At 35.1% G+C, this 26,069-nt stretch overlaps 1 protein-coding gene across 21 annotated transcripts in view; it reads right to left on the bottom strand.

Moving 5' to 3' along the window:
* Positions 1–26,069, bottom strand: part of CNTN1 (contactin 1) — a 342,078-nt gene that overhangs the window by 272,890 nt on the left and 43,119 nt on the right. For 5 of the 21 annotated variants that reach the window (XM_070493923.1, XM_070493917.1, XM_070493915.1 and 2 more), the window contains exon 2: positions 9,276–9,340. The exons of the other annotated variants lie outside the window; for them this stretch is intronic. The gene's annotated coding sequence lies outside the window, so the exon portion shown is untranslated. The remainder of the gene's footprint in view (positions 1–9,275; positions 9,341–26,069) is intronic. 21 annotated transcript variants of the gene reach the window in all.

Raw genomic sequence — 26,069 nt, 5'->3', positions numbered from 1 at the left:
GTAAGAGCAGTAAAAGTCAAGTGCTTTAACAAAAACATAATACCATTTTGAAAGTGCTCAGATATGGTCAAAGAATGCTGAAGATAGAGGAGGAGGAGCTGATTTGAGAGCCCTCTCTACTCTTGCTAGTTGTACGATGTCGACTTCTGATTTGAAGTGTCCTTTTCCATAAAATGGCATTACTAATCCCCATGTCACAGAGTTGTGCTAAGAATTAGTAACATGACTACTATAAATAATTTGTAAACTATGAACTCTTACACAAATGTCATGAGGGAATTTAAAAGATAACAAAATATAGTAGAATATAAAGTAAGGCTGTAAAGCCAATCTCCATTGTACTGGGAAGAAAATTAATTTTAAAATTATTGTCATCACACAGAAGTATGACCTGATAAATAAAGATACTGCAATGAAATAATTTCTTTTTTTTTTTCCTTTTTGCTGAGGAAGATTAGCTCTGAGCTAACATCTGTGCCAGTCTTCCTCTACTTTATATGTGGGTTGCCACCACAGCATGGCTGACAGGTAGTGTAGATCCACACCTGGGATCTGAACCTGTAAACTCGGGCCACCAAAGTAGAGTGTGCCAAACTTAATCACTAAACCAGCGGGCAGACCCCTGAAATCATTTCTTACATTAATATTTTCCCTATTAGGAACATTAACTCAAAGATTGAAGAAATAATGATGCTTACAATTTACTAGGTTAGGGAAGTCAATTCATTAAGAAAAACACTTTAAAAGTTATTTTTACTTACAAAAAAATGAGAAAAACCTTTAGAAAAGTGGTTAGAAAATTATCTCAGTTTGAAGAGTATTTAAGTAACATAAAAAGAATGGACACTAAGAACAAGATAATTCCATTGTTAAGGAATAATTGAAGAGTCAATATTTTATAACATAGTATTATTAGACCATGAGTAATTACCAGAGTAGACATTATGTAAAATAAATTGGAAATTGCCAATACTCTTATTGAGTATGTTAAAAATGTATAGTTTCTTGCATCGTTACATTGGCTTTCCTTAAAATAACTTTATAAAATATAGATGTGCTTTGTATGGCAAAAGAATTTTGACTAAAGCATATAGAATTCTTAAATTTTATTTTTTATAATGATCAATTTCTCTTTTCTCCTATTCTACTAACTCTTCCTGGGAAATGTTACCCACTCTGGGTTTTCATTACTATTAGCATATGATTCTCTAATCTATTTCCATTCCCAATCTCTCTTCTGAAGTCCACATTCCTATTTTCAATTATCTACTGGACATGATACTTGAATATTTCCCACAGACCCTCACCCTGTTCCAAAGAAACCTCAACATCTCTCACCCACTGACTTCTGCTTCTGTCCCTATATTCCAGTCTGATTGAAAAGAACTGTGACCCAGACAGTGACTCATGTCTAAAGAGTGGCAGTCACAATCTTTCCCGACCTCAGGCCCATCTGATCAGTCACCAAATTAAGTGGATTCTACTTCTAAAACATTTGTCATGTTAGATTTCATCCCCACTTTCCAACTTCTTTTCTTATCCTCTCCCCCATGTATTGCGCTCTACTATATGATTTCTCTATTTAGAAACACCCTGTTGGGGTTTACTGGATAAGCGGAGTGGAAGAATCCATTCAAGGATTACAGGAAATTTAGTGTCACTGTCTCCTCCTAAAAGCTAGTGCACCCTACAGTCATTGGCATGATCAACCTTCCCCATCTTACACATTTCTAAACACCTCAAAGGGTGATGATACAGTTCTCTAAAAATCTCATTAAATGTCCTGCCTCTGAGCCTTTAAAACCTATTCTTCAGTGCCTTTGGAATGCTCTTTCCTCCAACATCTGCCTAGAAAACTGTCAGGCACTTCTCAAGCCTCAGCCTGTAGGACCTTTTCTTCTCTGAAAACTTCCTCCGGCTAAATTGCCCATGCTCATCTCTATCTTCCACAGCACTGGATATATCTTTTGCACAGGACTTGCAAAATTTCATTTTAATTTGTTTTTGCATGTCTTATTCCCTTCAAGACTATGAGCTCCATCAAGGCATAAACCATGGTTTTGCATTTTTATATCCCCAGACCTGTAAACAGTAGGAGATTAATAAATGTGTGATTCCATTCATTCTTTCATGATTAAATAATGTTTTAAATTCTTTATCAGCAGAAAATATGGATAAATGTTATATGAGCTTTTTCTAACTGTTCTTGTTGAGGTTACCCAAATTACCTAAAATCAATAGTCACTGTTTTCATGTTACTTAACCTCTTAGAAGCATTCATCAAAATTAACCACTTAACTCCATCTTGAAACAGTTTTTCCTTGACTCTGTTAGCCAAATGCTTATGGTTTTCCTCTTTCTTTGCTAACCACTCCTTCTTGCTCTCCTCTGCTTGTTCTTCCCCCTCTGTTCTATCTCTGAAGTTGGAATGCTTTAGGAATCTTCTCTATCTAAACACTCCCCCAGGTGACCTCATTAAACCTATGCTTCTAAGTACTATTTACATGAATCCCTAAGCTATATATCCATTTCCAACTTTTCCCCTGAGCTCCAAATCTTTATATCCTACTGCTGAACTGACATTTCCACTTGGACGTTAAATAGGCATCAAAACTCAGCATGGCCAAACTTGACATATTCTTCCAACTAGTTCCTTTCTAAGTCTTCTCCTCAGAAAACATCACCACCATTTACACTGTAGCTTAAGCCATTAAAACAAAAATTTAGTTATTCTTGATTCTTTTATTTACCTTACTTTCTCCATATCCAATCTATTATCAAGTCTTGTTAGCAATATCCTTGACGAACCTAATATCTTAATATATATACGTGTATTACATATTACATTTATATGTATGACCTAAAATATATAATATGAAACATTGCACCCAATTACTGCAAATATACATTCTTTTCACATGTTTATGGGACATTTACAAATAGTGTTCTTATGCTGGACCAGAAAGCAAGACTCACAAATCTAATAGAACGTTTTCTCTAATCTCAGTGAAAATTTAACTTGAAATCATTAGCAAAAAATAGCTACACAATCCTCAAATGTTAGGAAATTAAGTAATATGCTGCTAAATAATCCATAGTTCAAAGAAGAAATTTAAAAATGCCTAGATTGTATGATTTCACAAAGGGAGGGATTATAAGGGAGATTTCTGAGATGCTTCTGTTTGCTTGTTCTTCCTTCTGAACAAGACAGCCTTAAAATTCCTCTCAGCTTGATTAAACTTTAGACAGGTTTCTTCCTATAGGCTCCTGATATCCTTTTTCTTAGAGTATTTACTTTAGAAAATTTTCAATTGTAAATTCTTTCTCTGCTCCTTTGAGACGTAAATTTTCTACTAGCCAGGAAAGTCTTTCTCAAGGACCTGGAAGCCATCCCTTTGAAATGTAATCATCAAGAAAAATAGCAACCCTATCTCCCAGTCTGATGGGAAAGTAGGAGCCTAACTTCAATAAGCAATAATTAGCAAACACAAATAGCCTAATCACATTGACCAATCTCTCTCTCTTAAGGTTCTCCAGTACATTTCCACTACCTCACTGTAGCATTTAAAAATCATCCTGCCTTTAACTCAGTGGAGTTGGGTTCAATCTCTTTCCTTCCACCATTGCAATAATCTCTCTCCTCTTTGCAATAGTCCTGAATAAAGTCTTCCTTGCATGTTTAACTGGTGTGGTACAATTTTTCTTTCATACTTCCAATCCACAGTTTCCAGAAAATCCCATTGGTAGATTATAGGATTGTTTACCAAATAATTACTTTCCCCCTATCCTCTCAATAGAAGGAGCATGTTTTCCCACTCTATTAATTTTGAACTTAGCCATGTGACTAGCTTTGGCAAATGCTAAGCATTGATGCAAGCAGAGGTGAATGAGCCATCTCTAAGCAAAGCCTTTAAAGGTGTTTGCCTGGTTTGACTTGGTCCATGCTATTCCTGTCCTCAACTCCTACACCCTGCCAGCATTTCCTCCACCTCCTGCTATCAGAAAAGCATGCCGAGGTAGATACTGACTCCTTGATGATATATTCTGAGAGACTCCAGGCCTGGAGTCTGAAACTTGGAGCAATGCTGTTGCAGACAATGCCCAGACACATGACTGAGAAATGTGTTCTTGTAAGCCACTGAGATTTTCAGCATAACGCAATATATTTACAGTAAACACGTGAGGTTTTCAGTGAATAAGCCATGGATGTTACACCCTTCTGAAGGCCCACTCTGTTTTCCACTTTTTGTTCTGTGGCACCCCGAACAAAGATCAAAATCCTTAACATGACCTACGAAGTCCGCCATGATCTGTCCCCAGTCATCTCTTTTACCTCACTTTACTTCCATTTTCTTTTCTTTCTCTGCACACTAGCCACAGTAGCTTTCTTTCTAGTCTCCCAGTACACTATGTTCCTTCCCTCCATACATTTGCTCTTACTTTTTCCATTCTAAACATTCTTAGCTGCGTGGCTCCCTCCCCCCCACCTTATTTACATAATAAAGTTCTACTACACCTTCAGATCACCACTTAAATGCCTCTATCAGCAAAGTCTTTGCTGACCTTCCCTCAAGGTTTAAGTTCCTTTAATATGCAGATTTATAAACTCACCTTATTTACCTTCAGACCACTCATCTCACTTTTTAATTATATACTTTCATTATTATTATTATGTGATTAATTTCTGTCTCAGCCACTAGACATAAACCATAGAAGATAAGCAACCATGTAAGATATGGCTCACCATCATATCTCTGAAGCCTGCACATGGTATGGCACAAAGCAGGCTCTCTGCCAGTTCTAGGGAGGTTCAAACTCAGCTCCTTTCACACAACTCCCTTGCTCCTTTCACTATTAAATGCAGTAGAGTATTCACCCTTGCACATTATATAAGGAGGCTTACTTTTCACTTTGTTTTATTTTGAACTCATGCTGTATTTGTGATTATACATCTTCCTCATCTCAAATATTGCAGATGACTTTTCTGCTTAAGTAGAATTTTATTTTGGATAAATTCTGATCATTTCTCTGAATTTTCAAGATCACTTTAAATTCTAATCTGTCCTCTAAAGTGATAGTCTTCACTGTGTGCCCATGGGCTAATTATTTTCTCTCTCATCTTGATTACCTACGCTGTTAAAGAGTGCACTTAGCAGGCCATCTCTGATAAATGTATTCCATAAAATGTCAAGGGTGTTCCCTAAATCTCTCTTAAAGGGTAATTTAAGCCAATTTCTTCTTCTTTGGAAATGATAAACGGATAACTTAGAAGTGATCTTTTTATATTTATAAGAGTGAAATCCATGATGTAGGCACTCAGTATTCCTCTCAAAGAGAAAAAAAATCTAGTTTAAATATATGCTTAGTTGTAGCAACCCAAAGGTTAATACAGTTGAGCCTGATTGTGAATTAAAGAGGAAAAAAAAGCATACAGTCTGGAATAGAAGACCTGGTCCTGTCTATGCTAGTCAATATGCATGGTAACAACTGATGCTAACAAAAAACACAGAGTAATCAGTTATCCTGCATTGCCGTTCAGCTTAAATTAGAATTCTGGTGTTAATTTGAAAGTTTGATTAAGCTTAGAAATTTAGCCTATTCAAAATAACATTCTAATTTCTCTGTGATTCTAGCCCTTAATGATTATTCATTGAAAAGACAAAGAGCTCCCAAAATCCAAATGAACAGAAAAAAAAATTCTACCTAGGGAAAAAAATGGTAAGTTTAAAATGAATATAAAATAAATACTCATATCTGCAACTGCTATAAATCAGTAGAAAAAAAAAATTCTCACTCTTCAGAGTATTTTAAACTTACCCATGCAAGAAATAACCTAAAACTCAAAATATATTTTAATGCCCCATGTCCAATGCCAAGCTGACAGCCAGTAATCAAAATTGACTGAATCAAATATTTTAGAAATAGTTTGCTAAAACTTTCCAGGGGGAAAAAAGAAAACTGGAAATTAAAGAAAAATAAATCTTATATTATCATAATTTCCTGAGTCAAATATACTTTAAAAAGATACCCTCTATGATAATATGAGAAAATTGTGTTGCATAAATAAAAAGAAGTGTTACTACACTAATTAATAAAGTATATTTTTCTAAGAATTGGTACAAATGGGAAATATTAAAAATTTGAATGTGTTTAGATAAATCTCTGACAGTTCCTTAGTAAATGAATTGTCAATATCTTCCAAATTGTATTTCACTTACAGATGTTAATGTGTTTATTTGCAAAAAAGGTTGCCTGTCAAATACATTTGTGAAATACATGTAATCTTCTCTGAAGAAGGCTACATGCAATTTTCTCTGAAGATTGTAATACACATTTCCAATAAACCTGTTTAATTGGACTGATCCAGATTTTTTTCTAAACTTATTTGACAGAGTAATTGTTTTTCCACTGAGACAATTCAGTGTTCTGGGGCATATAGTTTGGGTAAAGTTAAATTAGAGGAAGCCAGGTAAAAGAGTACATCCGTAGCCTCTAACTATGAGATCAAAGAAGAAATGCTGTGTTAGATACCTCTAATTAGAACTAGTAAGGTTCTTATTTTATTTGCCAAAACTGATCCCACCTGATAAACCTTATATTAATGACTATTAATTGAATAATTTGAACTGTAACTCATATTTATCCTTATAAAATAAAAACAAAACACAGAACAAATGCCAAATACAATTCAAAAACATTTCCTGAAAAAAGGAAAAAGATTTGAAACTATATTTTGTTTGTTTGTTTGGTTGGTTGGTTGTTTTTTTTCTTTTTTTTTTTTTTTTTGAGGAAGATTAGCCCTGAGCTAACTACTGCTAATCCTCCTCTTTTTGCTGAGGAAGACTGGGCCTGAGCTAACATCCATGCCCATCTTCCTCTATTTATACATGGGACGCCTACCACAGCATGGCTTTTTGCCAAGTGGTGCCATGTCCGCACCCAGGATCCAAACCGGTGAACCCTGGCCACCAAGAATCAGAACGTGCAAACTTAACCACTATGCCACTGGGCCGGCCCCGAAACTATATTTTGAAGGTCACACTGCATACCTCAAAAAATTACCCACCCCACACCAAAGCATACTCTAGTAAAATTATCAGACTTTAAAGAAAAAGAGAAAAATCTTTTGGGCATCCGTATACAATGACCAAGTCACTTATTAGAGAAAGAAAGAAAATCAGACTGTCATCTCAATAGCACTCCTTTATTTATATACACATTTGTAAATATAAATAAATAAAGATATACAGCCTATCCAGGCTGCAATTCATCTACTAAAATATGTATACATATATATTTTTAAAAAACAAATAAGCTATTTTTTGGCTAAATAAGGGGATGAAAAGAATAGAGTGCAAGACATGAGCTACAAACTAGATATTTTGAATACAATTTATTTTGTACTTTTGTCATTGAACCACGTAAATATTTCAGGTACTTATAAAACAAAACCAAATTTTAAACAAGGAGATTCTAAAATTAAAAATAAAACAAAACCAATAAACCCAAATCTGTATCCAGTTGGTATAATCACATTAAGAGGAACTATTCCTAATGAGGAGTTGCTACTCGACGAGCATAAAGTCTCAATTATGCAAGATGAGTAAGTTCTAGAGATCAGCTGCACAACACTGTCCCTATAGTTAACAGTATTGTATCATACATATAAAAATTTGTTAAGAAGGGAGATCTCATGTTCTTACCATAATAAATTAAAAAAAAAAAAACACACATTCACAGTAATTTGACCTCAGATTCCTAGTAGGCTTTTCTATGGGGGAAAAGAACTGCAAAAAAAAAAACACCCAAATTACCTGCTATCAGTAATAATAATGTTAGCAGTAGGGTTGTGTATTGTAGACACTGTTCTGTGCATAATGTTCGATAAAATAAATGTGTGATTTTTGTGATAATATCATTTTATCACCCCTGATTTTCCTGACATAAGGATCCTTGGCACGGGAGAAAGGAAATATAGATGTAAGATGGAAGAGATTAACTAGAATTCCTGAAGTCTTAAATTTCAACTGTATAAATCAGTATGAACTAACATATTTGATGTTTGAAATCAAAACAATACATATTTTTCCTACTCTGTCAACTAAAACAACAAAAACCAATAATCAACCAGTGGCAACAGGATCTCCTAGCAAGAAAATTGAAGAAATGCTAAAGGAATCATAGAACTTGAAGAAAATGGTTGATTCCAGATTCAAGGTAAGTTATGTACAAGTGGGTGGAGTATGAGAAAACCAGATGCACCTTGAGTTGATAACTGCTAAAACCGGGTCGCGTGTGTATAAGGATTCATCATACTTTTACATCTAGTTTTGTACATATAAGAAATTTTTCATAATACAAACAAAACAAAACGAACCAGATCTCATGGTCTATTGGGATGCTGAGTCTGTTCCAATGCCAAGTTGAAAGCCCATGAAGGTTATTCATAAATGTTTCATAAGCTGCAGAAAACACAATTTTGAAGCAGCTAGAAAGGGCTACATTCCAACAGGTAATCTAAATGATGGTAACCTCTTGCCGTTATAGTCTAACTGGGTTTTACTGGAAAAAAGTTACGTGTATTTCTTAGTTCGAGGTCTGCAATGGACTGAATTGTGTCTCCCCTAGATCCCTATGTTGAAGCCCTAACCCCCAAAGTGATGGATGGTATTTGGAGATGGAGACTTTGGGAGATAAATAGGTTTAGATGAGGTCATCAGTGTGGGGCCCTCATGAGGGGATTAATGTCCTTAGACAAAGAGACACTAGAGAACTTGCTTTTCTCTCTCTCTGGCATGTGAGGACACAATGAGAAAGTGACCATCTGCAGGGTAGGAAGAGGGTCCTCACCAAAACCTGACCATGATCTTGGACTACCCAGCCTCTGGAAATGTGACAAAATAAATTTCTTTTGTTTAAGCCATCCAGAGTATGGTGTTTTTTTATGACAGCCCAAGCTGACTAATACAGGGCCTTTGTCTTGGGGCTCAATAAATAGTAGCAGAATTTAAAATGGTAGCTGATTTCTCTTTAAGTTGCCTATAAAATTCTCAAAACACTAAAAGAACACTGTTTTAAATTTGAAATATTCTGAGTATATAAACATAAATCAACTACTGTGTAAAATATTCATAATACAAGAGGCTAAAAATGTAAATGATTAGAAACATTAAATCACTGACATGATTACAGAATGACACATTATAAAAATAGGGCAGCCACAATTAGAATCATGCTACATAATAACCGTCTACAATGTGGAAAAAATTTCTTGCCTTGGGCATCAAATTAAGGTGAATAGTTTTCTTCTGCATAAGAAAATGAATAACGCATATCCAGTCTGTTAAAGAGAAAAGAAGGGGAAACGAATTTACATTTGTTATCTTAATTAATCCTTGACAACACCAAGGGCTCGTTCCACTACATCATGCTATTTCTAGTTTTCTACATATAAACTAAATAGCAGCTAATTAATTACCAAATATTTCTACTTACTACCAAAACATAAGGACATAAATTTATCTCTAGTACTGCGTATTCAGCACAAAAACATAAAGATATTTAATTATTTTTATATAAAGAGAAAATAGAGATAGATAAATGGTTTTCTTTTTTTAATAAGATTTTCAATTCATCTTTAGTTGGGTTTTTAAAAAAGTGAGTAAAGGGTACAGTCCCACTGAGGAGAGCATCAAGCTTACAATTGTGAGTGCTAATCTGTGCTAATAGCTGACCATTGGCTAAGTACAACAGCGTGTATGATAGTGACAGTCAAAATCAATAAATCAGGAGATAACTATACTTCAAGGTTATTATTTCAGTGGTGAGAATTTCTTGAAGTAATGGGTGACATCATCTTTGAGTCCTAAATCTAATAACTACCACAAGGCAAACAGCACCTTACCTTTATACCATTTTCCTACTTGTGTTTCTAATCACACCATTCTTAAGGAAAGGGTTGTGAATAGGAATTCTGATGAGAAGAATGAATGCTCGGAGTTGGAAGATTGCTTTAAAAAGTATACTTGGTTTCTGGAGGAAGTCACAGGAAAATGGAAGAGAATATTTGACCCCCTAAATTTTCATGCATTCAGTCAACAACTAATTATTGGCTGCCTACTATGTGCCAGTAATTATAAGTGTGGGAAATCAGCCACAAACAAGACGAGCAAAATCACTGTTTTCTAAGTACTTATATTCTATAAGAGATCCAGTGTATGAAAACAAAGAAATAAACAAGATAGTCTTAATTAGTTATAAATGCTATTAAAATATAAAACAAGTAAAAATACAAAGTAGAGAGGTCCCCTTGAGGGACCATTTAGATTTAGGCAAAGCCTTTGAAGGAGATGATAGTTGAGCAAAGACCTAATTAATGAGAAGGAACACACTATTGGGAGGTCTGGAGGAAAAACATTCTAGGCATAGGAAGTATCTAGTACACAGGCTCTCCCTAACAACCCTTAGCTTTGAATCTCATGGTAATAGATTGTATCATCCAGTTCCCCTTTTTGGTATAGTCATCTATCCTTTTCTCAGAAATCTTTGCTCACTGTCACAATCTCCAACACTAATCTTATCTCAGTTTTTGGTGGTTTCAATATTTATATGCAGGATTCCTTCAAAACCCTGGCCCTTGACTTCCTTTCATTCAGTGATATTGTCATCAACACTACTTTAGCTCCTCTGGTCATATCAGTAAGGAAATCCCTCCATAATATCTCTTTCTAGAATCACACTGCCTGACCACCACTGAATCCAAGAGCAAAGAAGTTAAAAAATCTTCCCTAGAGCAAAAACTTTGAGATAAGCTTTGTTAACTGCAGCTGTGCATATTTGGCATAATCAGCTGTTGTTCAAAACTAACCAGGTGTTGGTGCTGGCCCAGTGGCATATTCCTTAAGTTCCTGTGCTTTGCTTCAGTGGCCCGGGGTTTACTGCTTCAGATCGTGGGTGTGGACCTACACAACACTTATCAAGCCATGCTGTGGCAGGTGTCCCACATATAAAATAGAGAAAGATGGGGACAGATCTTAGCTCAAGGCCAATCTTCCTCAGCAAAAAGAGGAAGATTGGCAGTGGATGTTAGCTCAGGGCTAATCTTCCTCAAAAAATAAAAAACTAACCAGGTCTTTCTGTCCCTCCTTCGTATATGAGTGAGCTGCCTTTCTCAGGAAGTCAAGGTCCAGACATCAAGATTCAGCCTCACAAGGCCAAATGAAGGCTGAAGATGAAAACTAACCAGAAGTCTAGACAGTCAAGGGAAAAGAAAATCAGTTTTCAAGGCAAAACACAGGCTGGGTGGGAAGGCACCAACTAACCAGTAAGGCCACATGCTCCTCCTCCCCTACTTAAAACCCCAGTGCATGCTCTCCCTTCCTTACCTAAAACCTCAGATAAAAACCCTGCCTTTTTCCCTTCAACAAGGTGGATCTGAGTTCTAACTTCCATCTCCTAATCTGGCTTCCTTGCAATAATAAACCTCTTCCTTTGCCACAAGTCTGACACCCCAGTTATTTGCCCTGCTGTGCAGTGGGTAAATGAACCTGTGTTTGTCTTTGGTAACACCACCTCCTTCCTTCCCAGTTCACTTACTCCAAGTACCCTGATCCAACAATTCTCCTACCCCACCAGGAGCTACAATCCATGGATGTACCACCTGTTTTCTGTCCCTCATCTCCAACTCATGTCCTCACTAATTTCTTTACTCATCATAAATTTCATGATACATCACTAAAATCACTCATATAAAACTCCAACTCCCTTGACACTTTCTTGCTTCACTGTATTTTTGACCACATCCAATGCTAGTTAAAAATCAATTCCACCTATTCTGCACCTGTGTATCTAAACATGGCTGGAAAAACAAATCACATCACACAATCATACTGAATGGTTTCACCTTACATTCATGAACAGTATCCTGAAAAGGGCTATTAAACCAGACCGTTCACTCTCCATTCTCCTAGATTAGTGTTTCATACTTACTCTTCTCTCCTTAAATGGTGAACATTTCCTCCCCTGTTTCCATCCTTAATACACCATGTAAATGTTATTCTTCTACAAAACCAAAACTTCTACTTGTGCATGAGATCCCATCCCCTAACCTACTAGCATCACTACAGTAAGTCTCCCCTCTTCCTCTTGAATTAACAATTTCTTTCAACACCCACTGTTCATTACCATCAACACACAAAGTTGCTGTTACTGTTCTTTTCCCAGATAGATTTCTTTAGAAGAATAAGTAATAAGAAATAGGAAAACAAGTAACTGGTTTTTTCTGGAAGAATAAACAAATAAATAGTAATAATAACCAAGTAATTTTAAAAAGTTACAGAATTTATGAAAGTGTGGTTGTATTAAAAGTATTAGAACATATTATAAAGCAATGATAATACGAAAAGTGGTATTAAAAATAGAAATAGAGTTTTTACAATAGACTAGGGATACATAAACAGATCTAACATTATATGTGATTATCATGGCATTTCAAAACACTAACAAAAAACAGGTAGATTAAAAAAATAATAAAACTATGAATTTATTGACAACCAGGGGGAAATTTGCAACATAAATATGAGAAAAAGAGAAAATATTAAAACACAAATAATTGTTGTAAATTATTGTCCAAAAGAAAAAATTGGGCAATGCATATAATTAAGAAATTCAAAAGAAGATTTAGAGATAGGCAGTAATTTATGAAAAAATATTTAACTTTACAGATATTTAATAATATAAAACAAAAGTGAGATACCATTATTGCTTATAGTATATATTTAACATTTTTAAACTTATAATTATAATTTATCACATATATTTATATATACATACATAATATGCATATCTATCTATCTATCAATAAAGTGTACCCAGTATTGTGAAACATACAAGAAAGTGAGGATTCTCATACTAGTTGGGATATCAGCTGATAACTTCCTGAAGGTAACTTGCAAATATGAGGCAAAAATCTAAAAAATGTGGTTATTTTATAACAGGAAAAGATTAAAAGCAATATAAATTTCCAATAGTAGGAAATTAAATAAGTAAATTATAATACATCTGTATGTTAGAATGTGATAGAGGAATTAAAAATCATAATCTTGAAGAATATGTAAAGATATCTGATGTTTCTCTAGGCATACTGCCAGATCTAAAAGTTGGTTACAAAATAGTATGAAATAAATGGTCTCATTTTTCTAAAATATTCACTATAAACAATACACCAAAAAATCTTAGGATAGCAGAGTATTAAGAGTGGCTATTCTGAGTTATGGAGCTATGGGTAATTGTAATTTTCTTCAGTATTTTCTATCTTTTTTATAGCAGTATATTCAGAAATTTAACAGGGCAAAAAGTATTGAAGATGAAGATGGTGAAACAAAAGGAGGCAAGTTGGGAAGGAGAATAAGGTTTTCTTCTCTTCACTCCTTTTAGCAGAATTAGTCAGAATCCCTAGCACCTCAGGGTTGTCAAATGGTTTGCAGCCCTGTGCATGGGAAAAACTAGCTTACTGCAGGGTTGGGACAAATCTCACTCTATCCTCACCATCACCACAACGACATGTGCCCATATTTAATTATTAAAACCACAAAGAGCAATGACGTATAGTGCCTTGATGAAGAGAGTCTAGGCTCTACATTCCAAGAATGTAGCTTAGGTGGTCATAGAGTATTTCTGCACTTCCAGTTTTAATTATAAAATAAGTGGATTTTTTGAGATATCCTCTTTACCTTCATCCCTTAAATTACTTATTTGCTTTACTTAGTAATTTGGATGAGAATAAGAAGAAACATAGCACTATTGTTTTTATAAATCAGATGTTATGTATCTAAAAAAAGATTCTAAAGCATTCTAGAATTTAAAATGCTACTTTTCAAATTTTGTCTTTAACTTGTGTGATATTTTAAAACACTGAGTAATAATCTTTGAAATTATTGGAAACTCCTGGTAATAGAGATTAGAATTATAAACAATTTACCATACTATGGAATTGTCTTATTTGGAATTAGATAAAATAACCACAAATTGAAACCCAAACTTGGATACATTCATTAATGCTAACACCAAGGGGAAGACTGTGGGACAAGCCTAATCCCATACAGATAACATAGATATTTTCCAAAATTGTATAAGATAAGGATAAGGTTTCCACTACATGAAATATTTTGATGACGTCACATATTTCAGCATTTTAACAGGAGTTTCTAGAACCTTAAAAGTCCTAAGGTTATAGTCTCTTGACTCAAGCAAGAGAGTATTGTTCAGAGGACAATGAATGTGCTACACACGTTGTAGCTCTGAAACAGTGAATTTAGGACAAGTTCAATTGCACCAAGGCATGGGCTAATAAACATCAAACAGAGCAGTCATTGTGAGCCCAGGCTCATCTATTATAAACATGTGATCACACAGAGCACAACAAAGTCTTTGTCCTTCCATTAGTGCACAGTTGTCAAAGGGACTTATATATTCTAAATTTATTTTGTTAACTTGCTCATAAAAAGCAATCCAGTGTTTTATAAATGTAAATATGTTTTACAAATATAAACTAATCAAAATATCAAGTAAAAAGGTGAAGTTTCCCTCCAATCATATTCAGATAAATAAAAATAAATGATTATACAAAAATTGGATTTTAAGAATGATAAAATATAGGTCACGAGATTTTGCAGATGTGCCCTGTCAAGTATAATTTTCTTATAATAAAATCTTTGATTTATAAGGCTTTTAGAGAATATATAATCTCATTTGACCAATGTAACAACACTTTGTGATCGAACAGATATCGCTAATTTACACGTGAAGAAGCTATGGCTCCACAAGGCTCTTTCCTTTGCACAAGTAGCTAGTTATATTGTGCGTACAGAACCACAGTGTTCTGAAACCTAGTATATTGTTCTTTTCACTGAACCATAGAGTTTCTGTACAAAATCCTTGTTCATATAAATGCCATAAACTGAAAATCAAGGTTGCCTGTTTTGCAATTTATCATGGCTTCCTCTTGTGATGTCAAGTGACCCCATGCACTTTGTGAATTTCCCTTAGTTCTGCCATGCCCTGGAACCACGTTTTTTATTTCTTTCTCCTTTGACTCTTTCTTCTGATATAAAATTTAAAAATGCTTAAGTTTCCCTAGGCTAAAAGAAACAACCTAAACCAGACTGTAAGATAGTCAAGGGCTGAAATTTTTGTCAGTTTTGTTCACAGTGTCCACTTTGCTCAAGGCTACCTGCAATAGTGGCTGGTATAGAGAAGAAACTTAGTAAACTTTCATTAAAACATAAAACTTCTCTTCAATCCACCTCACTTTAAAGCTACTAAACTCTCACGACGTTTCCTTTAACTGCCATGGTCAAATATCCTGAAACTTCAGCCAACTATATTGTAGCTTCAAACCTATCCCTCTTCAGAAACAATTACCAGTTAAATAATCAATAACCTCCTAATTTTCAAAATGCAATGATCTCTTTTTAGTCTTCGTTCTATTGGAATTCATTTAAAAACCAAACATTCTTTCTTGTAAATATTCATCTAGTTACCACTATTGCTATTTTAGTCTAGTTTTCTTTCTCTCTGTTTTCTTGCTCTTTTGCTGCCATCTCTTCCATTACCTAAACAAATAATGAAATTCTTTCACTTGACCTTGGCCTCTTCTCACTTTGCTAGTTCTCCCTGGCTATATCTTTACATCGTGGTTTAAATAACCATATCCCTGCCACTAATACCCAAATCAGTTTCTAGTCTTCGTCTCCTGACTGAGCAAAAGGATTGAATATCCTCTCTTCGTAAATGACCCACAGGACCTCAAATATAACATCTTCAAAATCAACATTTTTTTCTTTATAATTCCCTTTTACCAAAGTGAGTTCTCTTGAGTTTTTACACTTCCATTCCCTTACTAACATTTTTCTCTTTTTCTGATTCTCAACTGCTATCTATGCTTTCTATTTCTTTGGCGGGAAAAAAGATGCAATCAAAAGAGAACTTCTAAATACTGCCAGTACCACATCCACAAAATTAGTTTAATCTGGATCCATATATTACATCTTCTGTTAATATGCATGAGCTGCCCTACTCTTAACCTACAGTTAATCCTTCCTTATATACCTGAAACCCATCCATACCTTTCTATTTACTCAGAGACAATACTCTAGAATATTTTCCCCTCTTTCTCTGCCTCTTTGATTTTTACACTCTACTGGATGATTCCCATCATCATGCAAATCTGATTTAAAAAATTTTCCATCTTAAAAATGATAACAAGCCTTCCTTGATCCACATACCCATCCAACTACTGTTCCATTTCTTTGTTTCATTTACAGCAAAACTCAAAAGAGCTGCCAATACTATTTCCCCTTCTTCTTCTCCCATTCTCTTGAACCAATTCAATCAGGCTTATATTCCCACCAATCCATGCCATAGCTCTTGTCAAAGCCCCAGTGATGTCTACACCACCAAATTGATAGTCAATCCTCGGTTCTTATTTTACAGGAACTGGTAGGGGCATTTGACACAGTACATCACCTCTTCCTTCTGGAGATAGTTTCAAGTCTTCTCTAACCATGCATATAAAAGAGTGAAAATCTTATCCCCAACATCCCAGACCCCAGCGCTGCTTTTTCCACAGATTCCCTCTACTCTTTGTCCAGCTTTACTGAAGCTCTTCACAGCATCTATTGCTGTCTGACATATATTTACTTTTTGTGAACTGTAAGCTCCATAAGGGCAAGGTCTTTGTGTTTATACCAGTCTCAGACCCATATTAGGCACTCACTGAACAGCATTTATACTATTTATTTTTACTATTTATGCTATTATACTAATTAATCAACTTATTTCAGACCCTCCTAATTCTTACCTGCAACTATATCATGTGACAACCAAATGAATATTTCTATCTCAAGTTTCTTTCCCTTTAAATCTACTTTCCATGCTGTTATCATTCCAAAGCATAAATTAAATTGCATAGTAAATAAATCTACAACAATGGTAACATGCTAAGAAGAAGGAATAATCAATATAATGTCTTGCATGACCTGATCAAAGTACAGCAAAACTCACCTTTTACTGAACATTTGCATTAGCCAATTGACATATCTTTTAATTGCTATTAAAAATACAGTACCTAGTAGCACTTTATAGCAGTCAAGATCATATATACCTGGACTATAATTGTGGCTCTGCCATTCCATGATTTTGGTCATGTCTGAACCTCATTTTTATCATCCACAATAATGCAGTGATCATGCATAAGAGCTTGTTTCCAGGGTTGTTGGGAGAATTAAATGAACTAATACATATAACTACTACTATTGCTATTATATAGATATGCATTTTGCTCAGTGCTCACCCAGAACCTCATACCTACCAGGTTATTAATAAAAAAAGTTACTGAACTGAACTTATGCTCTGGCTCCTAGCCATGCAAAGGAAGCCTTGTCTCCTTCTTTTGAAAAATATCTCAAGTAGTATTAACATACCTCACAATATTTGCAAACACATGTATATGACTTAAGCATAATCATCAAAAGAAATATTTTTTCAATCAAAAATGTCACTGTGTTGTGGTGGGTTAAACTGAAAAATGGACAATGGAGATATAAGCTGTCTACTTTAAATACACTACACATCTATTTTGCTACCATACCCGGTCCACTGTGTGAAATCTATGAATATTAACTTATGATGACTTACTTTAAATCTTTAAAAGGGGACAGCTCTGTACAGTTCCTGAACTGTTCTTACAAAATGGAATTGAATTCCAGAGAGATAGTAAAGTATTGGTGCTGTTTAGATAGCACTAATAAATCAGAAGACCAAGTTAATAATTTGTACAACAATTGAAAGAATAGAAATAATTATTTAATGTCAAAGAATGCTATGGTATAGCAAAGACCAGGTATAAGAATCTAAGGGGTGTTCTATCTGTTTTTAAGTCTAACACATTTTAATTTAACTTGGCAAGAAAAGATATATTACAAATACACATTGCACCTATAGTTTAAACTATTGCTTATTGTACAAGCATTTTTTTCTTCTACTAAATTATTTCTTCAGCTTGATTCCTCTGACCTTATGTCACTTTTTTTTTATGCTTGGTGGTCTCCAAATAGAGCTGTCATAGATAAATAATTGATTAAATTAGTAAGGAAACAAATGTAATAAATTATCAAATATATAAGACATTAGAAGCCAATATAGTAATATCATTTTTGAGATGAAATGAAAACAATGAGCATAAAAGCCAAAATTCTATTTAAACACAGTTTTGGTTTTCATTGTGCTTTAAATATCTGGAGTACAACAACAGTAGTATTTATAAATGAGCACGGCAGTTATCAAGCAAAACAACTATTTCAACATGAAAATAAATATCCTGAGAATAGACTACAATATACATGCACAACCAATCTTCAGAAACTTTGAATTATTTCAGAACATTTTGGGAACAGTGTTATATAATTTACCTGGATTTAAAACTCCCATCCAACACTAGCTGTGAGAACTTGGCAAACTGCTATGCCTTGAGCCCCTCGCGTCTTCATTTGTAGAATAGGAATATTACCTCCCTCGTCTGTTTGTTGCAAGGATTAAAGGGATTGTTGCAGGAATTATCTTTTAAATTTTGGATTTACCTTTCACTCTTCCTTCTCCTTCAACCCTTCAGCATGCAGTCTTTCTTACCAATATCTCTCATCTTACGATTAACACCAAACCTGGCCTCCGCCCAGGTCTCATCTCATATCCCACCTAAGACTTCACTCCCCAGTAGGTCCTCTTGCCTCCAAATTAGCTCCTCAAAAATATTATAAGCCGCTACCAGATCAACTTGTCTAAAGCACCAAATTGTACATTCCGTCATCCTCTTCAAGTATCTGCAGTTTACTGCCACTGTCTACAGAATGAAGCACAAATTCCTGAACCTGTATTTTCTGTCCTCCACAATCTGGGTCTCTTTCCCACACAGCTTTGTTGTGTAATACTCTCCTTCATAAATACTCCATTTCACTCAACTTGGACTACACATAGCCTAGAAAGAGTTAATGTGAATTCAAACCTCCTTTACCAAAACACTTTCTATTGCCTATACTAGATTTCCCCCTTTGTATCTTTGCTTCCTATTAAGAAACATTTCTTTAACAGCAAATCACAGTCAAGTTCCTTGACACTAAGTATGACTTATTTTTATTACAATTCCTTTGTATTGTTACTTATGGTATTATCTTACAGCAATAACCTCCTGCCTAAACTCTTTTTTATTTTTTGAGGAAGATTAGCCCTGAGCTAACTGCTGCCAATTTTCCTCTTTTCGCTGAGGAAGACTGGCCCTGAGCTAACATCCATGCCTATCTTCCCCTGCTTTGTATGTGGGACGCCTACCACAGCAAGGTGAGCCAAGGGGTGCCATGTCCACACCCGGGATCCGACCTGGTGAATCCCAGCCCACCAAAGCGGAATGTGTGCACTTAACCACTGCACCACCGGGCCGGCCCCCTGCCTAAACTCTTTACTTCTTCTTTTGCCCTCTGCAATCCATTCTTCATTCAGCAGCCAAATGGTGTTTTAAAAATGCAAATCATACTTGGTCACAGCCTTGCTGAAAATCCTCTAGTTAGTTCCTATACTTAGAAGAAAACAAAGAAGTATTAACCATCACTCTGCACCTGCCCGCTCTGCCTTCTCATTTCTGCTGTGGGATTTATCACTCCTCCCTTGTTCGCTAGGCTCCTGGAACCCTGAACTTTTATCCTTCTTTGTCTGTTTAATTCTTGCCCCACAACTTTGCATGACTTACTTCTCTGATGAGATTTTCTCTAAACACCTTTTCTAAAACAGTCACCAAAACACACACATATTCACACACATACACACACTCATGCACATATGACCACTCTCTATCCCTTCCTTTGCTTTGTTGTCTTCTTATAATTTATCATTATCTGAACTTATTTATTAATTTCTGATGCTACCAGACTCCCTACTGCTCAAATGGAATGTAAACCCCATGGAGTAGAGAGAATCTTCTTCACAATTGTATCCTTAAGTCGGTATGTTGGAAATGCTCAATAAACAATTGTTCGATTAGTAAATTTATCCTTCTACTAAAAAGCATTTAATCTGTTTCTTTAACCAAAATATAAATTCCTTAAGGAAAACAATTCATCTGAATGCTCTAATGTTTTTGAATCCAGGAGAGTGGCTTGAACATGGGAGGTGTTCAAATATTTGTTTTTGTTTTTGTTTTCATTACCCTCCCCAAAGCCCTAGTGCCTGGTTATAAGTCCTTCTAGTTCTTCTATGTGAGCCGCTGTCACAGCATGGCTACTTTCAAACAGGTGATATGGTTTCGCCACCAGGAATTGAACCTGGGCTGCCAAAGTGGTGAGAACGCTGAACTTTTCAACAACTAGGCCATCAGGGCTGGTTCTGTTTTGTTTTTTTTTTTAATCAAGTAGAATCACAGGGTAAAGTAAAATGAATGCTAAGAATTACATAGAATTTCCAAAGTGAAACAGAAGATAGAACATAAAATAAAAATATCCCTCTACCCACTTTATAAAATAGCTAGTTTCTCATTCAATGTACTATGGAGATCTACTCTACTCTTTTTAGAAGTTTACTTTACTTTTAGAAGTTTACCTCTACTTTATGTAGGAGTTTTATTGGTAAAATCATCTGCAGAACTATTTTGTACAGAGTTTCAACTCTGTTGAAATCAAACTAAACCACAAGGATTTGCAAATCCTAAATGAGTTGAATTAATTAACTCCAGGTCCCACAAAGACTGCAAGGGGACATTTTGTTGAGTGTTTATTTCTAAAACAAAGACAATGTTTTTAAGCTTTTTTTTTCTTAGTGTCACCAGACAAATTTCTCTTTGTTTTTTTTCCTTTTTGGAGTTTTTTTTGAGGAAGATTAGCCCCGAGCTAACTACTGCCAGTCCTCCTCTTTTTTGCTGAGGAAGCCTGGCCCTGAGCTAACATCCGTGCCTGTCTTCCTCTGCTTTATATGTGGGATGCCTACCACAGCATGGTGTGCCAAGTGGCACCATGTCCACACCTGGGATCCGAACCAGCAAACCCCAAGCCACCAAGAAGCAGAACGTGCGAACTTAACCACTGCGCCACTGGGTCAGTCCCATCTCTTTGCGATAATATGGATGAGTGGCACAAATTGTAAAAATACCAACAGTCTTAAAACTTCAAAGGAAACCAAAATAATTCACACCAAATACTTTCAAAATCTTCCAATAGCAAACTATTTTGCTGAGCTATTTCTTTTTTCCTTCTCCCTACTCTACCTCAATGCTAAAGTTTACAGTGAAAAGTTTTAAAAAGCAGACAAGAGTAAGTGAGCAAAATGCCTGGCACCTGGTTATCATTCAATAGTTATTTTTAAACGAATAAATAAAACAATTTAAGAGATTCTTGGTAAGGAGCCTGACAAAAATATGCACACAGAATATTATTGCAACGTATACAAAATTCAACTGGTTTGAAAAAGTGAGATAGAAATGCAGTATGTGATAATTTCATTTGTAAAAGATGCACCAAGTGAGACAAAAGGAAATATGATTTTTTCTGTTGGATACTAAATGACAGAGACAGAGTGGGTTTTTATCTTATAATTATTTTATATTTATATTATGCTATCAAATTAATTTCCCTGATTACATGTCACATATCCAGCCTATATTCATATACGTTAGTGACTCATATAGTTAGTTCTTTAATTAGTAACGCATAAGAACTAAGCTCTTTAATAAACGTAAGAATAGCCAAGATTATCTGAAGCAGTATTTTTAATACTTCAAAATGTTTTAACAATTAAATATCATTTGGTAATAGTAAGACTGGCCAACATTTGATCATCTTCAAAGAAAATGAAGCATTTGATGCCAGTACCCATATATTGATTAAAAATGACCGAAATGATGAAGGGGTTGAAGATGTGAATAACAATTAATTTATATGAATAATTATTGGAAAGTTAAATATTTAGTTTATTGTAACAGTAAGTAACAATTCAGATGAATAGATATTTTGTGATCAATGTCCAGTCTCACAAATAGGACCACCTAAGAAAAAATGAGAAACTTAGAAAGGAGTTTTAGGCCTGAAGATATTTGCCAGAACAAAACAAAGAAATAAGCAAACAAAATTGTATTATACCTCCTAATAAGGAAATAGTTATATAAATATGGTACAATTCAACATGGACTATTTTATAGCTGCTAAACATGGTGATTATGAAGATTATGTGGCAATATGGTTCATTTTAAATGTTAAGTAAATGAAGCAGATTATAAATTATTATAATCCAATCACAAATAAGTAAAGAAACATTTGTTTAGGAAACAGAAACCTAAAAATAAACATGTAAAATGATAACCATGGTTGTGATTGGAAGAAGACATTCCCTCTAGTGTTCTTCAAAAAAAAGTAATTTTATTTTTGGAATACACAATGTTGCATATGTTTTATCCTTCCATACAAGAATACTTGAACCCAATGTATCTATGAATCTATCATTAGAAATTTCTCCTCTGTCCATTCTTAAAAACTGGGGTACCCAGGGATTCTTTCTACCTCTCACTCCATACATTCATCCTGAATGGCTTTAACAACCATCTTTTAATCCACTGACTCCCAAGTCTTTCTCTCCCAACTACTAACTCTATCCTAAGTTCCCATCCAATGTATTCTGACAGGAATTAAACATTCCAGAGTTTTCTTGAAAGTATTTTGTACAAAAATGTTAACAGGAATTCCTTCAATCACATCCAGCCTCTTACTGGGTTTCATGTTACCATACCTGTTTCCTAAGCTGGAAACATTAATAGCAAACTTCATTTCTTTCTCTACTTCTTCCATCACAAATAACAAGTCACCAAATACAGGGGATTCCACTTCAGAAGTCTACATTAGATGCATCTTCTCTACTTTCACTTCATTCATGCTTTCATCTCTGGTGTTCTTTCATTTTTTTTCTAAACAGTCATTCTGAATACTTAGTCTATGTTACTTCATTTAATCTTTATACAAATCATATGCATGAACGCCATTTTATAGATAAAACTGATGCACAAAAACGATAATTAATTTGAGAAAAGATAGTACAGCTAGTAAGTGGCAGAGCTGGCATCCTTAGCTATTGCAACAATTTCCCTGCCTCTAGGTCACTCCTTCTAGTTATTTTTTTAAATATTGCTTTGTCCCCAGTCTCCCACTTGACAACAATTCAAACTCATTAGTGCCCCAAAGAAAGCTCTTGAAAGTCTAGAGCAAGTGTAATTGTCCAAGCTTATCTCTTGACACTCCCTATCCCACACCCTGTATTCCTGCCAACCTGAACAGAAAGACTCAGAATATGCTGGGCCCTTCCTCAACCCCATTACTTTATGCATCCCTCAACTGCTTAGAAAACTGTCTGTCCCAATCGCTCCCTCCAAAAACATTTTACAACAAGGCTCAAAGGCTTATTCTTCCATGAAACTTCCCTTCCCTCTGTCCCCAATCTGCAGAGTAACTTCTGCTCTCCACATTTCCATAACACCATATTCATATATCTGACACATTATCTACAGTAAGGTAACAGAATTTAATTATTAGTTACTCCATCTTCCTCACTAAATGACAATCTCTTCCAGAGTAGGAATTGGGTCTTATTCATTATTGTATCATTTTCTCATCCAATAATATTAATTGCATATCCACCATATGCTAATGCTTAATTCAGTACCTGGTACATGATAGACATTCAATAAATGGTTGATGTGGAAAATTATCAGAGCACCATATGAAAAAGCAGGTATTCGTGGAAAGAGTAATTCCTATCAGACAGTCTTCAAGGTCAAAGAGACTTAGAAGAGAACTAATAGCAAAGCCTGAAAGTCTCTAGGGATAGAAGGCAAAGGACATGAAAGAGGATGAGGTATAAAAAATGACAGAAGAGGGGCCAGCCCCATGGCCAAGTGGTTAAGTTTGTGCACTCCACTTCAGCAGCCCAGGGTTTCGCTGGTTCGGATCCTGGGCGTGGACATGGCACCACTCTTCAGGCCATGCTGAGGTGGCATCCCACATTGCACAACCAGAGGCACTCACAACTAGAATATACAACTATGTACTGAGGGGCTTTGAGGAGAAGAAGAAGAAGAAGAAAAAAGAAGATTGGCAACAGATGTTAGCTCAGGTGCCAATCTTTAAAAAAAAATGACAGAAAACTTGAAAAGCAGCAAAGACAAACTTTACTCCCTTGAAAATTTTGTCATTTCTGAAATATTAAGTAATCAAATGCATGTTAATTTGGATAGAATTCTCTGCAACAAAGACAAAGTGTTTTCCTCTTTCCCTCTTTGTGTAAACTCTTGGTTCAGCTATTGACCAATGGAGCTACTATGGTGAAATACCACTCTACCAAATGCTTTTAGTTTTAGCCCATTTAAGCTATTGTAAAACTCAACTTGGCAGTCACCTTGCTGCACATTGAAAGAGCAGGATAAATGAAACTTCCCTGAGGTTCTTTTTTATCATCAAACAGTAGGAGAACATTATTGGCTCCCTCCAGTTGTGGCTAGGTTACACGGGTTATATTTTAAACATTTTCGGCTAACTTCCCACTGTAATGTGATATTATTGGGCCAGTTTGTCTAACTTGAGAGAAAGCTCTATTATAAGTAGAAGCAGTTTTGCTTCATTTCTTGAGAGTATACATAAAACTCTTGGAAAGGCTAGCAACCTAGATTTTTTTCCCCCTAGAGTGCACGGGGGAAAAAAAGAAAAGAAATTCTGCCTCTCAAAGCAAATTAAAAAACATAATAAGTTCAAATGTATTTAATTAGTAATGATAATACATTATGAATTCACTCCTAGAATTTTCAAACTTTTCTATTAAAATTCAACTTATAATATTTATTTGTTTATAAACATCTATCACAAAAGGTCAGTAAAAACAGGATCATACCTATAATCATGGAAAATAAGTCTAAGTAAAATAAATTAGTATGCTTCTCTGAGAATTGGCATGTACTATTTGTTCCATCAAACAATTTACTTCACCACTCACTGTCACAATTCCTCATCTATTAAATAAAAATAATATGCAATGCACAGTTTGTTTTAAGTATTCAGTTAATATTCATAATATCTGGTACAAATAAGTGATCAATAGATGTCATTTAAAATGAAGTGTAAATACATTAAAGTGATCCAATTCAAAGTCTCTCATTGAGGGGAATGCTCAGTAACCTTTAATTAAAGATTATGGTCAGATTATTTCTTATTAAATCCATTGCTTCAGTTCATCATTCTTATATCTTTTTTGTGGTAAAGTATGTGATACCTTATAGAGCATGTATAGGAAGAAAGATGGGTGGACCATAAAAGAGAGGGAACCTTGTTCATTAAGGGTTTTCTTGGAACTGCATTTGGAAAAATGAAGAAATATGCATTATAATTTCTTTACTTATTTTATTTACAAGTTTAATTGAAGTAAAAAGTCAAAATTATTGAAGCTGATTTGAAGTGAAGTAAACAAATAGACGTAAGGGCAGAGGCAGTAAAACCAGAAATGCTGCTGTCCACCTTCCTGTTTCAGGTATCGTAGTGTGTGTGTTTGCCTGCTTCTTGGTTGGTTTGAGATATCACCTGTCTGGGCACATGTGTGATCCTTTACTGAAAGGACATCAGTTGACATTCAACAAGTCACTTCAATACTTATTAACCACTGATTAGGTATACACTATGCTGGGACTAAACGCAACAAGATAAATGAAATTTTGTCTTGAGGAGTGCACTGAGTAGTGGAAAAGACTGATATATAATTTAAAAATTGCAAGATTCACTTGTAAGCTATAAAATAGACACTTACAGGGAGATACTCAGAGGAAGTGCACTTGGTCCAACCACCGCGGGGGTCAGAGGAACAGGTATGGCAGCTGAGTTAATATTTTAGGATGAATAAAAATTGGCCGGGTGAAGCAAGTTGAAAGGAAATTCCAGGTAGTGAGAAATGGCCTGGTGTGTGGGAGGGCATGGGGAGAAGCTTTCAGAATGATTTGAGGGCCAAAG

The sequence above is a fragment of the Equus asinus genome, chromosome 22 (genome assembly GCF_041296235.1).
Source record: "Equus asinus isolate D_3611 breed Donkey chromosome 22, EquAss-T2T_v2, whole genome shotgun sequence".
Classification (NCBI taxonomy): Eukaryota; Metazoa; Chordata; class Mammalia; order Perissodactyla; family Equidae; genus Equus; species Equus asinus.
The sequence above is the reverse complement of the archived record's forward strand: the minus strand, read 5'-3'. Positions and strand labels throughout refer to the sequence as shown.